Raw genomic sequence first — 15,353 nt, 5'->3', positions numbered from 1 at the left:
CAATGTCGGTATTAGGGCTGTCACGATTGAAAAGAACAAGAAAGCATGATGATATGAATTACACAAGTCACACAAAAATAAACAGTGCAGCTACCATATTTAACATGGGTTCAGAGAACAATATGCAGGATCTCAGATGGGAGCAGAGAATGACAGGGAGGTCTGGATCCTATAGTCTGTTTACAGCTCCTTCACTACAGACTACACTCCATCTCTCTATCCACCTACAGTACGTGTCATTCATTGTCTCCACCAGGCCGAAGGCATGGGGGGAGAGTATGTTTTGCGCTCCGTCCGTCCGTCCGTCCGTCCGTGTGTCCGTGTGTGTGTCCGTGAGCAGCTAATCTCGGCCACCGTTAACCCGGTCGATGCCAAATTTTGCACACACACTCCCTGGATGCCAACGATGAACCTCTGCCCCAGAACTTTCAAGAACGGCCTGTTATAGCGCCACCAGGAGGCCGCTTTGTGCAAAACAAGTTTTTGCACAGTACACCTACAGATTTTGTCCAAACATCACGCAAATTGGTACACAGTCTCTCTAGAGCCATTCAACAAAACTGGTCTTTCAGATTTCTCAGACTCCATCCTGATTGGTTAAGATTGGCCAAGGACATGCCACATGAACAATTTAAACTCAGCCTCAAGGTGGCGCTATAATTGGCCGAAAAGTGTTTTTACCTCTAACTGCACGGATCTGTGGATAACTTTGTATGCCAACTCCCTAGAGGCCAAGGAAAAACCTTTGCCTGGAATCTTTCACATCTGCTCTTTATAGCGCCACCAGGAGGCCGACATATGTAAAACACATTTTCTATTATTACTCCTTCAGATTTTATCCAAATTTCACGCAAATCGGTACACATGATCTCCATAGTCATGTGATCAAGACAGGTTTGTTTGATTTCTCATATTCCATCCTGATTGGCCACGATTGGCTTCTACAGTTTTCAGGAGTAGCCCGCTTTGTACAAATCGCCAAAACTCCTCAATGCAGCGTCCGATTGCGATGAAACTGTGCACGCATATTCCCACTAGGCTGAGGAAGAAATCCTGGTGGAGACCTGTGCCCAGAAGGGCACTTTTTCTAGTTCATTCTTTTTCTTCCTCTATCTCCCTCTCTTGTAGAATTTGCAGTGGGTTCTGTATACATTGTATAGCGTACAATGCAATCGCACTGTGAGCCCGCATGTGGAACAGCTATTTTTGGCTAACGTCCCCCCGTCCCCGCCCAGAATATGGATGCTGGGGTTCAAGTGGTTTTAAAAATAATAGAAACGAAAAAAAGAATCGTTCATTTGCGAGCACACTACTCTCTCAGAATCTATCCCCTGAGAACAACCTAAAAGGCCACAAATCTCCCCCGCGCTATTCTCCCTCGCTCCCCTCGTCGTCTTCCCTGTCTGTCTGTGTCTATATTCTCTCCCTTGGCCAATTCCTGAGGCCCATCCCTTGTTTTTCGCCGTGGTCCATTAGTGGCTAATTTACTACTAATGTGGAGAAAATAGAAGCGTCCATGAGGCTATAGTGGCCCTCGACCCCTCACAGACACACACTCTCTTTCTGCTGCGTGTGCATGTCTGTCCGTTCCCATCAACCCGGCCCTAAACAAACGTGAACATTTTGCCCACCACTCGATTTAAAATAGGGAGATTACATTTCGGTTGCTTTTACTGCAGTATATACAAAATGCTACGGTGCAGGTTATACATTCAACGACCTCCGTTGATGACGTGCTCTCTTCCTCTTACACACAAACGCACGCGTGCACGCACCTGCTAAGTGACACTAAATTGAGGGGAGGACACAGTATCGCCATTGCTATGGAAAAAGATACACATACATACCAGCACAAGTGGAACAGTTTAAGCACTAACCCAGATGTATGCACTGTTGCACACACACGCATGCATACACACACACATGCGTGCGCGCACACACACACGCGCACGCACGCACACACACACTATATTATATACCAGAGAGAAAAGAATGGAACAGAAAGCTTATACAATAGACTAGATCTTGATGATCCTCTCCACATGGGAAAGACTGCCTCAGGCGTGAATGAATGAAACACAGACAAGAAGTCACAATACGTACGTGCACACTTGTACAGTATATGCCCCAAAGAGCTTCTATATAGTCCAACCGACGCCATGGAATCATTATTGAATAGAACACCGCGTCCCTCCAAACAGTGGGTCGGGACCCAGTTGTGAGTCACGGGCCAATTTGTATGGGTCACGACTCATGGCTCAATTAAAAACCCCATAGATTTTGCCCTGGGCCGGCACAGCAGTCCAGGCACCTTATGACAGTGTGTTGCAGGTTCGAGTCCCGGTCCCCCATCTCTCTCCCCGTGTCCTGTCTACCTACTGTACAACCATCAATCAAAGGCAAAGAAATCCCCAAAAATGTATTTAAAAAAACCCCCCAAAAAACAATCCCATTGATTTTGAAAAAACAATTGTCAAAACTAACTCAAACTAAACTATAATGAAAAGTCATAAACTATTCTAACCTTGGCCTATAGTAGCTATCATGGACAACCACCTTTTCCTTATTTTTATTGTTTTTGTGTGAAGTCTTATACCCTGCTGTAAGCAGACTGTACAAACACACACTTTTCTCGCCCTGTAACTGCACCTTAAATTAAGCTGCTGTACATTGCCTCGGGCAATTTAATTTCCCCCACGGGATCAATAAATCGTATCTTATCTTATGACGAGCGTGACGACGTGAGAGCAAAATGAGCGGTATGGGCGAACGTGATGGACGGAGGAAGACGGGGAGAGAGAGATAACAGGGTTGGTCGTCCACATGCCAGGGCTCTGAGTAAGAGGACAAGCAGCTTCCAGGTACAGACATGTCCCTGAAACAACCCAAACGTGACTGTCTATCTATGAACACCCACGCACGCACGCGTGAATGTGTCGTAGCACACACATAGCTGTAATTAGCTGGATGTGGGGCAGTCAGTGTCTGTTTGAGGTAATAAACAAATGGCTTAAGGGGTTTGGTCGTATGAGCGCTGGAGGACAATGTAAGAGAACAAACAAACCACAAATATGCATGTGTGTGCGCACACACACACGAACACACGCCGCATATACGTGCCCGTGCATGCATACTGTACTGTATATTACACACAGGGGGGAGCTGTTGTATGTGTTTTAGTAATTGTATTGAATCCCTGCCAAAACAAAGTGCAACTACAATGTTTTGAGTTCCCCCCCAACAAAACAAAAAAAACAATAAAAAAAGAACAGTTGAAATATTTGATCTTGCAACCAAGAAAGTACGTATAAGAAGTTCTAATTCGTAGCCCATAGGGAGTTAGTGATAGTGAACTCCAGTCTGCCAACAACACCAAATGTCTGTTTGGGGAAAAGCTAGATAAAATCTTGTTTTGAATATTCATCTGGGAGACCTTGGAAGCCATAGGGTCAAAAAGGCCTTAAGGGAATACAACTTTTGGACGTAGGAACAAAACGGAAGATTGGCCTATAATTGCTGGCACCCCTATTGTTGAAAACAGCCTAGACTATACTTTATTCTGGTGCTTGGTGGATATACAGCTGGGGCTTTGGCAGCAGACAGGGCTGTGGAGGATGTGCGGGGGGGGGGGGGGATTTTAAAGCCAGATAAGCGGCAGTGATAAATCAAATCATGGTGTGCTCAGAGAGGGTGTTACTTGTTTTGTGTTGTCGTTGGTCGGTTTTATAAAAAGAATCCTGTTACTCTGCACAGAATGCAAGGGTATATAGAATGGGTCTTTCACTAACAAGGCCCTGCCTGCCTGCCTGCCTGCCTGCCTGCCTGCCTACTCAGTGCTTCCATTAAGTGACAAATTGTCAAAAGTATTCAGAATTCTCCCGTCTCTCAACTCTCTCTCTCTCCCCGTCTGTCTGTCTGTCTGTCTGTCTGTCTGTCTGTCTGTCTGTGCAACCTGGCTATTATGCCAGCTGGCTGCTGGTCTGTAAGGAGAACCCTGCTCCCAGAGCCAGACCCACCGTGATGGGCATCAACCAGCCTGACAGCTGTCAGACACCAAGGCACACCCGTATGCTCCTCAACCATGATACAGACCAGGGAACAGTTATACCGCTGCATTTACATGGAGACATTGACATTGACGTCTCGATGCAAACACAGCTGTCTTCAATTAACTACAATTGCTGAATAAAACAGTTTTTTTTTAACTACTTTAGATGTGCAGCTGCACAAAACACATAGACAATATTGTGTCAAAGCCAATTTATACTTCTGAATGTATCACTAGTGCTGCACGATTCTGGCTCAAATGTGAATCTCGATTTTCCTTGAGATCACGATTCTCACACAATTGTCTTTTTTTTTCCATGAAGGAAGGGTGAGACAGGTGGTAGCTGGGGGTGGAGGAGGGTGAGACAGGTGGTATCTGGGGTGGAGGAGGGTGAGACAGAGGTATCTGGGGTGGAGGAGGGTGAGACAGAGGTATCTGGGGTGGAGGAGGGTGAGACAGGTGGTATCTGGGGTGGAGGAGGGTGAGACAGGTGGTAGCTGGGGGTGGAGGAGGGTGAGACAGGTGGTATCTGGGGTGGAGGAGGGTGAGACAGGTGGTAGCTGGGGGTGGAGGAGGGTGAGACAGGTGGTATCTGGGGTGGAGGAGGGTGAGACAGAGGTATCTGGGGTGGAGGAGGGTGAGACAGAGGCAGCAGCCGGTATGAAAATGGGATGAGTGTGTGTGATTGGATGAAGTGAATCATGTGAACATGATGCTGCCCAATTAAAGGGCCGGCAGCAACTGCACTGAGTTTCCTGGCTGAACTTGCTCTGCGCATGTCTGTGACAGGCGCGATGCTCATTTGTATGTTTTTCCTTGCTTTTTTAAAAACTGTTACATATCGCATCGTGGCCACTCTATCGCAATCGTGAGGTTGTATAGGCAGTACCCAGCCCTACCGGCATATTCTGAACGTATATGTGTGGATATTAGTGCTGCACAAATACATATTTGTGCAGCACGGAATACGGATAACCTACGTATTGTTTGTGTTCATAAACCTTCAGAAGACGAAAGAAGCTGTACCCCAGCTTTGACAGAAAGCCAGGGGTAGGGATTGAACCGAGAACACATTTTCTAGCCACTGCAGAATAGGCCTATCTCACAGCCATTCCCCGCCCCCTTTCCACACCCCCTTTCCAGACCTAGTGGTGTTGACGTGACGTCACTCCATAGACATTCAGAAGCCATAAACAACGCTTTTTCTGAACGTAAACTTTATTCTATTTGTTTTAGCTGTCTTACCATCTTGTTTTCTTCATAATAATATTGGTCTTTTACATTTTAACATTTGGAAATGGCAGAGAAAGCAGGTAGGGATGTAGCTCTGGTCCATAGCCTTACTCATGGACCAGAGCTACATCCCTACCTCCTTTCTCTGCACCATTTAAGGCTGTATCCAAATGTTAAAATGTTAACACAAATAGAACTAGAAAAAGTGCCCTTCTGGGCACAGGTCTCCACCAGGATAGGAATGTAGGACAGCTTGCCTTCATCTGGTGGTTGGATAAAAGGGCAACAAAAGTAAATTAGAGGTAAAAACACTTTTTGGCCAGTTATAGCGCCACCTTGAGGCTGAGTTGAAATTGTTCATGTGGCATTTCTTCCTCGGCCTAGTGGGAATGTGCGTGCACAATTTCACTGAAATCACGCGATGTGTTCATGATTTGCAGCATTTTGTTTGAAACTGAGCACTCCTGTGAACTTTGGAAGCCAATCTTAACCAATCAGGATGGAGTCTGAGAAATCTGAAAGACCGGTTTCATTGAATGGCTCTAGAGAAAAAAAATCTGTAGGTGTACTGTGCAAAAACTTGTTTTGCACAAAGTGGCCTCCTGGTGGCGCTATAACAGGCCGTTCTGGAAAGTTTGGGGCAGAGGTTCATCATTGGCATCCAGGGAGTGTGTGTGCAAAATTTGGCATCGACCGGGTTAACGGTGGCCGAGATTAGCTGCTCACGGACACACACACGGACGGACACACGGACGGACGGAGTGCAAAACATACTCTCCCCCCATGCCTTCGGCCTGGTGGAGACAATAAAGTTTAACTTCAGAAAAAGAGTTGTTTATGGCTTCTGAATGTAGGTATTTTAACATGTAATGTCTATGGAGTGACGTCACGTCAACACCATTAGCTCAGAAAAGGGGGCGAGGAAGGGCTGTGAGATAGGCCTATAGCCACTGCTGCTAGTCACTTGCATGCTAACACCAACTACAGTGTTTGCCTGAGGCAAGTCTGTTAGTGAGCTAGCTAGCAGTGGCCTCCAAGTTATAATTGTCTCCACCAGGCCGAAGGCATGTGGGGAGAGTATGTTTTGCACTCCGTCCGTCCGCGTGTCCGTCCGTTTGTGTGTCCGTGTGTCCGTGTGTCCGTGAACAGCTAATCTCGGCCACCGTTAACCCGGTCGATGCCATATTTTGCACACACACTCCCTGGATGCCAACCATGAACCTCTGCCCCAAACTTTCCAGAACGGCCTGTTATAGCGCCACCAGGAGGCCGCTTTGTGCAAAACAAGTTTTTGCACAGTACACCTACAGATTTTGTCCAAACATCACGCAAATTGGTACACAGTCTCTCTAGAGCCATTCAACGAAACGGGTCTTTCAGATTTATCAGACTCCATCCTGATTGGTTAAGATTGGCTTCCAAAGTTCACAGGAGTGCTCAGTTTAAAACAAAATGCTGCAAATCATGAACACATCGCGTGATTTCCGTGAAATTGTGCACCCACATTCCCACTAGGCCGAGGACGAAATGCCACATGAACAATTTCAACTCAGCCTCAAGGTGGCGCTATAACTGGCCGAAAAGTGTTTTTACCTCTAACTGCACGGATCTGTGGATAACCTGGTGGAGACCTGTGCCCGGAAGGGCACTTTTTCTAGTTAAGCTCTGTGGCTGTCAAGCTTAATCTGAGGTCTGTAATTAGTGGCACCCCACCCGGCTGTAATCTTTTCACCCACACACACACACAGATACACTGTTGTGCACGGCCCACACGCACGTGCAAGCACACACACACACACACAAACACACACACACACACACACACACACTGTAGCTAGCTAATGTGACACTCTAATAAGCACCTTAGCATTTCCTCTCCTACTAAATATACCCCAACAATTAGCTGGCCTAAAATCACCATGGCACGGTGCCAGGGGTGGAAGTGGCAGTAGTGTGGTCGTGGCAGGGCTGGGTAGAGCTAGGAACAGTGGCTTCACCACATGAACCCCGGCGTCCCTATTCTGGGGGCAAACATTCCGTCAAAGTATCTGCAGATCTGCAACGTCACAACGTGTTGCAATGCAAATGCATTGTGAACTTGTAGATCGCCTAGATGTTTTAGTGAAGTAAGAAAACAGGAGGGGGGGGGGGGGGGGGGGGCAAGTATAGACCAGTGCTTCTCAGGGTGGGGTCTGCAAGCCCCGGCTAAAAGACTGAATGGGAACCGAATGGACTCTTATACTGTAGGTCTGTAACTCTTTGAATGTACAAATGGAATAAAATCCATTTGATTCCTTTTGTACTTTCAGAGTTGTGACATGGGTCCGTGCATAGTACTGTACCAAAAGGATGCCTTATGAGCCACTGGTATAGAACACTGGGGGGCTCCGGTCTATATAAAAACACCATCCTTAAAATCATCTAAATTTGCTGTCAGAATCAACAGTGACGACAAGGAACAACGACTGCAAAAGGAACGTCACGCCCTCCGGCGTCCGCAGGGCGTGCACCTCCTAATAATAAAACAAAAAGAGTTATGGCTTATAGCTGAATGCGGATATAGAGGAATTTGTAATTTCAGGAAACAAAATAGCAGCATATAATTTTCTTTGCAGTGTGTGTGTGTGTGTGTGTGTGTGTGTGTGTGTGTGTGTGTGTGTGTGTTGTGTGGGTGCAAACACTTGGTAGTCGTAATTACAGGCTATAGCAACAACAAGCTAATGTGAGGGGTTAGCATAGGGGGACCTGCATGCTTTACTGGCTGGCTGCCTTTTAAAGTGATTGGAGTGTGGGTTATGGGTTAGCCACCAGAGCTAATAAAGTCAATAGGGCTGTTAGCAGAGCAAAGCACTGACAGGAGGTAGTCTGCTACCAGAATCTGGTGTAAATACACATGCACGCATGCATGCACGCATGCACACGCATGACAAAGGCACCATGTAAACTAGAAGCACATGCTGCTGAACTGGGGGGGGGGGGGGGGGGGGGGGGGGGGTTGGGGCGGCGAGTGAAAGCTAGCTAAGTCAGAGCAGCCATGGTTTGAGAGTGCATAAGTAGGCCTATATATATTCTGACATGCACTGCACAGTTAGTTTATTTGATAGACGCTTGGGTCCTCCCCGAAGCCAAAAAGAATGCTGGAGTAATTCTTATTGGCAAGACAGACAATACATTAATTGATTGATTAAATACATGCTTTAATGATTAAAGCATGTATTTAATCAATACCTTTGTCCAGTAAAATTGTCAGCCTATACCATGTGCAGTGCATGCAGCATTATGGAATCCATGGGTTTACTTGAATTAGTCAGTATTTTACACGTTCAATGACCTTGTGGAATCAATGCATCCTCAAAAGATTATTTTCTGCGCTATCGGCAGAATAGAAAGAATGAATTGATAGTGCCGAGTGCTGACCAAACTCCATCAATCAAATAGTAAAATGGTAAATGGTAAATGGTGCATTTATATAGCGCCTTTATCCAAGGCACTTTACAGAGATTGTGCATTACATTCACCCATTCATACACCGATGGCAGCGGAAACCATGCAAGGCACCAACTAGCACATTGGGAGCAATTAGGGGTTCAGTGTCTTGCTCAAGGACACTTCGACAGTAACTCTGGGGGAGCCCGGGTTCGAACTGGCAACCTTATGGTTACCATCCAGGCACTCTACCCCTGAGCCACCGCCTACTAAATAGTAGTAGTAGTAAGTAGCCTTGCAGAGCCATGAGGCCCACAGGGCAGGAGCATATCTCCTGTTTCTGTAGCGTGAGGCAGCTTGATGTACACCCCCTGGACATGACGCTAGTATGTCGCAGGGACTTACACCCCAATCCAACCCTTGATGCTGAGTGTCAAGCAGGGAGGCATTGGGTCCCATTTTTAGAGTCTTTGGTATGACCCGGCCGGGGATCGAACCCCAACCTCCCAGTCTCAGCGCAGACACTCTAACCACAAGGCCACTGAGCTGGTTCCATCAATCAACAACGGAGACAAATACCGTACGTGGAGCAGTTGGAGATATACAGGACAAACGCAACACAACAATGACATGATCTCACACAAACTACCAAATTACAGGATGAACTTGACAAGCAGTGGCAAAAAAGACTCTTTGCTTTGTTTTCTTTTTTTCAATTGCATAACCAGCTCAGATCTACTGTACATAGAGTATAGAGTGACTCACTGAGGCCTCATTCACACATACCAAGCACCAATCAAGCAAATGTTTGGTAATTTTTTGGGCCACCACAATGCTTTTCCAATGGGAGTCACATGGTTTGATCAAACATTTTTGTTTGATGAGGGGGGAGGGGCAGAACACCACCAGCAATCAAACACAAATGTTTGATCAAACCATTGGAAAAGCATTGTGGTGGCCCCCAAAAAAACGACCAAACATTTTCTTGATTGGTGTTTGGTACGTGTGAATGAGGCCTCAGGAACCGATGATCATCTTGGCCAGAGGCTTTGAAGATGCGGAAGAAACCAAAACCATCAGAAAGGACTGAGAGCCTATAGCTGACCCACTACTACGCTCCATTTGACTGGAACCATCTTCCTCCATCTCTTAGACAGATTTCATCCTTCAGTCGCCTTAGGCGACTTCCCTGCATTGATTCAACTTGTTTATGCTTCTAAACGTACATGTACCATTTACACTGTCCCCGTCTTCCCTCTGTTGTGCAACAGCTGATGATGTGGTGGGTTGGTGGTGGGGTGGGTGGAAGAGGGTGAGCATTGCCATCTGATATGTATGCACAGTATCTGTACATTATCTGTATCTCTATCTGTGTACTGTATGTTTCCGTGAATCCTATTCATGTTTTATGGGTCTTTATACCCTTTGAAAATAAGATGCTGCATCTCAATGTCAGATTTCAGATTTTCATTGAAGGGATTATAGAAATCCCTTCAATGAAAATCTGAAATCTGACAATTTCAGAGATGGAGAGGAGGCAGAATGCGCTATACACGTCATTCACCTTGCCAGGAGACATGTGATGAGTCATCGTCGGACAGACACTGACGTCAATGTGTGTCTCTTGTATTATGCAAGTCGCAGCACGCCTCAGCTTCTGCCTCAATGCACAAAGGAAGTACATGCAAAGAGATCTCCGCTTGTGCCAATCAACGCAGCATAGCCTCGTGTCAGTGTCTTCCAGCTTGCCTTTGATTGTTTTTACGCATTTCAAAATGTCTGAAACATTTGGAGGAATTGAAAAGCCTAAATCACTTTGATTAGACATACAAGTCACGTATACTGCCTGTAGCCAGACGATATATGCACTAATTTTTATGGCCACAAGAAGAACAAGAAATGGCTTCACTTCACAGCGTGAGTACTGCAATGTAGCCTACCAACAGTCATTAAGACATGTGAATCCCTTGACTCCTTCAAAACCGCTCTCAAAGGGCACCTACGGATGGCTGCAATTCGAAACTGGCCTCTGTAGAATCTGAATCCCCCCCACCGCCCCCCCCTTTTTCCCCTCACTGTATATGTATCCTTTCCCTTTTTGCTTCCTATATGATGAATTCCTGTTCTGTTCTTTAACTACTGTACATAGAAGTGTCTATTTGTATGTCTCTTAATGTTTTGATGAATTGAACAATGTGGACCCTGTTGTAAACAAGTGTAATGCTTAATTGGGTCGTCCACTCACAGTTAACAGTCTTTGTATTGAGTTTGTGTACTGTAAATTCTACAAACTGTTAATAAATATTTCAATCAATCAATCAATACTGTCAACCACCTCAGACATATACCTAGCTGCCACAAATGAAGGTTTGTTTAGGGTATATCCCAGAATATACCCCAGGGTATAAAACAGGCATGCCCGGGTATAGTTTGACCATGAGTATAACGGTATATATCTTGGCCTCCTGTTTTTCATCCTCACTGATGTTGCTGCTGTGACACCTGAATGTCCCTACTGCCTACAGGGATCAGTAAAAACATATCGTATCTTATCTTCTTTTTTTTCTCTTCTTTTTTTTTATTATAACGTTTTTTTTGTGCTTATCCTATTGTTTGTTTGTGACCTTCTTGCACAGCACAAGGCCCCACTGTATTTGTCTGTTTTAAGGGCTGGCTGTACTAGGGAATAGTCTTGGTACATATGAATGCCATTTAGTGATTGGTGACTACATTAATAATTGTTGTAAATTTTAAGTACAGGACCCTCGTCTGGTTTGACAGACAGGTAGTGTGTGCCGGCTGGGTGGTGTGCGACAATGTCGCCATACCAAAGGTATACTTCAACCGGATTGTCACACACCACCCAGCCGGCACACACTACCTGTCTGTCAAACCAGACGAGGGTCCAGTACTTAGAGTTTACAACAATAATGACAAGAAAGTAATGTGCAAAGTCATGCTGACGTTCCGATCATCATTTGGGCTGACATGCAGGGCTGTTACGTAGCTGATGTTTTTGTTGCCCTACTCACAACTATCTTCTATATCATCATATCAGATCCTTAAACCAGGAATCAATTGTGTTACTGGTGGTAACACAATTGATGATATGCACACGGCCGCCATCTTGCCAGCAAGGTGCTAGTAGGCCTACTACCTAGGTGCAACTTCCCATAGACAGCCCATTCATCCAAACAGAAAAGTCCTATTTAATTGTATTTAATAACGTCAAACTCACCAACATTGCACCTGTACGAAAAGCTAGAATAATCGTCTCGTGTTTGTTTAATAAAAATCCACCGTAGACATGTTATGAGCTAAATTCCTTGCAGATGATTATTTTTCAGAGTTTGGAAGCACTCGTTATCAGTAAAGCAACCTCCTGTTGAGTGATAGTCAACGAGCACTTCCAAACTCCAGCAACTTAAACAAACACTTTACAGATTGAAAGAGGATAATTCAAGCTTTCCGTACAGCTGCAATGTTGGTGAGTTTGACGTTATTTAATACAATTAGATAGGACTGTTCTGTTTGGATGAATGGGATGTCTATGGGAAGTTGCACCTAGGTAGCACCTTGCTGGCAAGATGGCAGCCGTGTGCATATCGTCAATGGAGCAGAAGGTGTGTTTACAAGATCGGTGTGATTCCAACTGCATCAACAATCACCTCACTGTCTAGACCATCTGAGATGACCACCATCATCATCCCACACGCACACGCACACACACACACACACACGGGCATTAAGCAACTAGTCGACTAGTTTACTAGTCGACTAGTTGACTAGTAAATCCACTAGTCGACCTTGTTGGTACTAGTTGACTAGTTGATAAGGAAGTGTATTTTTCAGGTAGATCATAGTTAAGGTCACCAATGTACACAGTTTTTAAATGTACAAATATGTATTTCCCACATAATAGGTAGAGTTAAACAACTAGTGGACAAGTAAACTAGGCAACTAGTCGACTAGTAAAAATGACTGGAAGTGAATGCCCTAACACACACACACACACACACACACACATACACACAGGGATTTTTGGGTGTTTCTGCGCATTTAGGTAGAGACACAAGTGCTACTTGTCACTCCCCTACTGTCTGTAGGGGAGGGACAAGTAGCAATGGGCTGCTGGCTGGCCGGGAATCAAACCTGGTTTGACTCGTTGTCAGGCATTTGACCCCATGTGGTATACGCGACCTAACAACACAGCTATTGGCTCATCCCCCACACATGACATTCAATATCAGCAACTGTGAAAAATAAACTCATAAATTAAGTCACTAACTGCTGATCAACTTTGTAACGGAGCCCTTCATGACATGAATGCACAGGACATGCGCGCACGCACGCAGCCACGCACGCACACACGTACACACACACCTCTAGTCGCACTCCATATGCACTGCTTGCATTTATTCCTATACGTAAAGAGACACACAAAACGATTCAGGCACAGATCTGGATAGCGCGCACACACACACACACACACACACACACACACACACACACACACACACACACACGCACGCACACACATACACACACACACTCTCCTCTAAGAGAGGCACTACATAAAATCACTGTCTCACAGTCACAGAGTGAAAGTGGGTGAATGAGAGAAATCTAAGAGCAGGAATCCGGATTCCGCCTCTTTGTTTTCAATGTCCTGCATGCAGCTCCCATCCATACATCCATGCGTCCATTCATCAGAGAATGAAGGGCACATGGTACGTACCTCCTTTCAAAGACCCCTCACACGTCCTCCTCCTCTGTTCTTTGGTTTGTTATTACTCCCTTTGTGGATTCTTTTCACTCTGGTCTTCCCGCTGGTACTAATCTCCTACAGCAGCGTGCTAGGGCTTGGCTGGAAGGAGGACAAGAGGAGAGTAAGAGAGAGAGAGAGACAGAGAGAGTGAGAGAGAGGGTGTGTGTGTGTGTGTGTGTGTGTGAGAGAGAGAGAGAGAGAGAGAGAGGTTGAGGGAGAGAGAAAGAGAGAGGAGGGAGTCAGTCAGTCTGCATGTAAGCGGGAGAATCGAAAGAGAAATTTGAAACCACCAGCACTCCTGAAACAATCATTCCCCCCCTCGCTCCCTTCCTCTCCTCTCGTGTCATCTACCTCTCTCTTCCTCTCCATTCATAATATCCCCAAATGTATATTCGGTCCATCTCTGCCCCACTTCACTTCACGCCCCATTTTCCATTTATTATTTTTTTCTCTCTCTCTCTCTCTCCCTTCTCTTTCTCTCCATCTCCATCTGGCTCTCGTTCTTTCGCTCTGCTCCTGAAACCGTACACCCCTCCCTCGGTGTGGGCTGAGCAGGGCGGCGGGCAGCGCTGCAGCGACATTTTGAGGGGAAAAAACATCTTTCTTTCCCACACTTTTACCATAGTCAATTTATAGACTTTTATTGAGTTGTGGAGCGCTCTCCCAGGAGTGCATTCACTCGAATATCAGCCTAGCACAACAAAACAAAAAAAGACGACTACTACACAGGCAGGGCCCGGGAAATGCCCCCCCCCCATCTGCTCGCTTCTGCATTGTGTGTGTGTGTGTGTGTGTGTGTGTGTGTGTGTGTGTGTGTGTGTGTGTGTGGGTGTGGACGTGTGGACGTGGACGTGCGTGGACTCCTATGATTATGGGTGTTACGGTTACTCAGCATTAGTCAGACAGACGAGGAGGGGAGCATTTAAACACAGGTGTGCAGGTGTCCACCGGAAGAAAAGGGGAAAAAAAAGAAAAAACACAGGCCGAGACGAGGAGAAGAAAGGAGCGTCAGAGATGGAGGGATGATAGAGGGATGATAGAGAAGGACAGGGGGGGGGGGTGCATGGTGGGAAGAGGAGGCTTTATAGGGCTAGATGAGGCACGCGACTGGAGGGCTGCGCTGCTTCCACCTCGTTACTCATCACCCCCCTCGGCCCATCCATGCCTGCTCACATGTCCATACAGGCACAGGCGCACAGGCACACGCGCACACACACACACACACACACACACAGAGAGACAGGGGACTTGCCTTATACATACCACTGAGATCCAGTCATTCAGTTGCTCTACGCTTTCCGAGCAAACACAATAACAGCAGAGGTGGAACATTTTTTGCCAAAACCAGCAGACACCCACCCACACCCATAGGGAGTGAGTTTGGACGAACAAAACAATCTCTCCTGAAGTCAAAGGAGTTACGCAGCAACTGTTCAAACTTTTCTGAAGGGGGGGTGTAGGAGGGGAGTATTGGGGGAAAGATAAAGTGAGGGAAGCTTTTTTCTTTTTTAAGCTACATTTATTCAAAGGGTAAGCAGGGACTTTTTTACAGAGATGGTACAACCCCTTGTTTTTATATTTTCTCCCACAAGTCCCGTTCCACCCCTCCCCATCCACCCACCATCTTTCCCCACGAGGCCAGGACCAGACATACAAACAACCATATATATACATGTATAAAACCAATAAGTTGGGTACACAATTTCAGACATAAGGAAACAAAACACAAAATGATATTCAAAGAAATAATAAAGCGAGGGAAGCTTGAGCTTAATATATACTTTGCTACATCAGGGGTTCTCAACCCGTGGGTTGCGACCCCTCGGGGGGTCGCCAAATTATTATATATATTTCTTTGCAAATGAATGGCTGGAAAAT

The 15,353-nt window shown here is 45.9% G+C and overlaps 1 protein-coding gene across 2 annotated transcripts in view; it reads right to left on the bottom strand.

Annotated features, from left to right (window-relative positions):
- plekha6 (pleckstrin homology domain containing, family A member 6) overlaps positions 1-15,353 on the bottom strand; it is a 184,443-nt gene that overhangs the window by 130,501 nt on the left and 38,589 nt on the right. Inside the window, exon 3 of one of the 2 annotated variants that reach the window (XM_083770540.1) lies at positions 13,446-13,574. The exons of the other annotated variant lie outside the window; for it this stretch is intronic. The gene's annotated coding sequence lies outside the window, so the exon portion shown is untranslated. The remainder of the gene's footprint in view (positions 1-13,445; positions 13,575-15,353) is intronic. 2 annotated transcript variants of the gene reach the window in all.

This window comes from Protomyctophum parallelum (genome assembly GCF_964188405.1).
Source record: "Protomyctophum parallelum genome assembly, chromosome: 8".
Lineage (NCBI taxonomy): Eukaryota > Metazoa > Chordata > Actinopteri > Myctophiformes > Myctophidae > Protomyctophum > Protomyctophum parallelum.
The sequence above is the reverse complement of the archived record's forward strand: the minus strand, read 5'-3'. Positions and strand labels throughout refer to the sequence as shown.